The sequence below is a fragment of the Anopheles gambiae genome, assembly GCF_943734735.2.
Source record: "Anopheles gambiae chromosome X unlocalized genomic scaffold, idAnoGambNW_F1_1 X_unloc_56, whole genome shotgun sequence".
Taxonomy (NCBI): domain Eukaryota; kingdom Metazoa; phylum Arthropoda; class Insecta; order Diptera; family Culicidae; genus Anopheles; species Anopheles gambiae.
This window is the reverse complement of record NW_026902666.1, coordinates 42,501-45,410: the sequence shown is the minus strand read 5'-3', so window position 1 is coordinate 45,410 and position 2,910 is coordinate 42,501.

Below are 2,910 nucleotides of genomic sequence, written 5' to 3'. Positions count from 1 at the left end.
GTGCGCCGCCGTCAAAATACACAGCAGCAGCAGCAGTCTAACCAACCGCAGCAACAACAACAGCAGACTGGGCGGTATCAGCCGCCGCAAATGAGGCAGCAGCTACAGCAGCAACAGCAGCAACGACAGCCACAGCGATATGTGGTCGCAGGCTCGTCGCAACAGCAGCAGCAGCAGCATCAACAGCAGCAGCAGAAGCGTAAGCGTCCTAAGCCCGAACTGATAGAGATCTCTCCTGGTCAGAACGAGACTTTCGAGAGCGTCTCCTTGAAAATCCGTAAAGCCGTTGACGATAATGGCACACATAAGGAGTTAAAGGATTTCATCATCATGGGCCGGCGCACAGATAAGGCGTTGCTACGACTGACGCTTGCTAGATCCGCAAACGCGACCTTAATTCTCCAGCAGATCCGAACGATCATCGGCGAGGCTGGAACTTGTCGACACGTGACGGAAATGGCGGCCTTGGTAGTAAACGACATCGACCCCCTAGCCAAGGAGGAAGAGCTTACAGCTCTCCTTGAAAACAAGATCGAGGGTGGGGCAGGCATCGTCTCAACGAGCATTAGGACAATGCCGGATGGCACCCAGCGGGCACGCGTCCGTCTGCCAGCCAAGGCCGCCAAAGCGCTGGATGGTACGAAGCTTCGCTTGGGCTTCTGCATTTCCAGAGTGAAGATGGCTCCTCCAACACCCAAAGAGCATCTTCGCTGCTACCGATGCCTTGAGCACGGCCACAACGCCCGCGATTGTCGGTCACCTGTAGACCGACAAAATGTTTGCATCCGTTGCGGACAGGAAGGTCACAAGGCTGGTACATGCATGGAAGAAATACGCTGCGGCAAATGCGATGGCCCCCATGTTATCGGGGACCGGACATGCGATCGGTCGGCCACCCAATGACGCAGCTAAAAGTCCTCCAAGTGAACCTGGGTGGAGGCAGGATCGCCCAAGATCTGGTCCTGCAAACCGCCCGACAAATGGAAGTGGACGTGCTGGTTCTTTCCCACACGTATCGACCACCCGAGAACAACCCAAGATGGGCAGTTGATGCCTCCAAAAAGGTGGCAGTCGTGGCCACAGGACGATACCCTCTACAAGGACAATGGAGCAGTGATGTTCCAGGCCTTATAGCTGCCAAGGTGGGTGGCATCACCTTCCTAAGCTGCTACGCGCCACCCAGCCTGTCGCGGGAAGGATTTGCGGAATTCGTTGAAGCAATTGAATTGGAAGCCCAATCCCACCCTCAGGTAGTAGTTGCCGGAGACTTTAACGCTTGGCATGAGGAGTGGGGAAGCCAACGCAGCAATGAGCGTGGGGAAGTACTGCTCGAGGCGTCCCAGCAATTGGGCCTGCTGCTGATGAATCGAGGGAATGTGGCAACCTTTGTTGGAAACGGTGTGGCGACTGCCAGCGTTGTCGACGTGACCTTCGCCAGCTCGTCCATAGCTCAGCCGAGCACTTGGTTGGTAAGAAACACGGACACGCGATCTGACCATAGGTATATCACCTATTCGGTAGGCCCAGCGTCAGCAGACCAGCAGCGTAACCAAGGACAGTCACGTCAACGGGGCCAGCGAGAGCGTTTTCAACATGCAGGCACGCGATTTAAGACGAAACAGTTCTCGAAAGAGAATTTCCTGGCCACGCTACATGGCGAGGGATTCCGAGAGAAGGCAGTCAATCACCAGGGAATGATCTCGGCAATGATATCGGCCTGCGAGAAAACCATGCAAAGGATGACGTCGTCTTTCCCCGACCCTCATCGGGACGTTTACTGGTGGACGCCACTGATTGCTCTGCTTAGGCAAAACTGCGAGCAGACGAGAGATCGCATGCAGCAGACAAGTGATCTCCAGAACCGAAGTCTGGCTGCAGCCCAATACAGAACAGCTAAAGCTGAGCTGGATAGAGCTATACGTGCCAGCAAAAAGGCTGCCTTCCAGGAATTGATCGATGCTGCGGAGGAAAACGTTTTCGGAGCCGGGTACTTAGTAGTCCTCTCCCGTCTTCGCGGTGGAAGGGCCCCACCCGAGACGGAGAGAGCGAGGCTTGAAAGCATCGTTACAGAGCTTTTCCCGCAACATCCGCCCTTCAACTGGCCCAGCATCAGTTCCGAGGAAGAACAGGAACAGCCTGCAGACCAGCAGACTCCATGGACCCAAGTCACGATCCCGGAACTCCGTCTGATAGCTAGCACCATGCCGAACAAAAAAGCGCCGGGCCTTGACGGAATTCCGAACGCCGCTGTCAAGGCTGCAATCCTTGCGTACACGGACGTTTTCCAGGCGTTGTACCAAAGCTGTCTGGAAACGGCTACATTTCCAGCACCATGGAAACGACAGCGGTTGGTACTGCTCCCCAAGCCGGGGAAACCACCGGGTAGCAACGGGTCATACCGACCTTTGTGCATGCTGGATGCCTTAGGGAAAGTGCTGGAGAAGCTCATTCTAAACAGACTTCACAACCACCTGGAAGATCCTGCTGCGGTGAGGCTGTCAGACAGGCAGCATGGCTTCCGGAGGGGGCGATCTACAATTGGCGCCATTCGAACAGTGATCGAGGCTGGTCAGAGCGCGATGAGATTCCGCCGCACGAACGGGCGGGATAACAGGTTCCTGCTGGTCGTGTCAATGGATGTCAAGAATGCCTTCAATACGGCAAGCTGGCAGGCCATCGCCACTGCACTGCAGATGAAAGGAGTACCTGCTGGTCTGCAAAGAATCGTGAGGAGCTACTTCGAGAACCGAGAGTTGGTCTTCGAGACATCCGACGGCCCAGTAACTCGGTCCATCACGGCTGGTGTTCCACAGGGTTCGATTCTTGGCCCCACCCTGTGGAACACCATGTACGATGGAGTTCTGGACGTCGCCCTTCCGCAGGACTGCGAGATGGTGGCGTATGCTGACG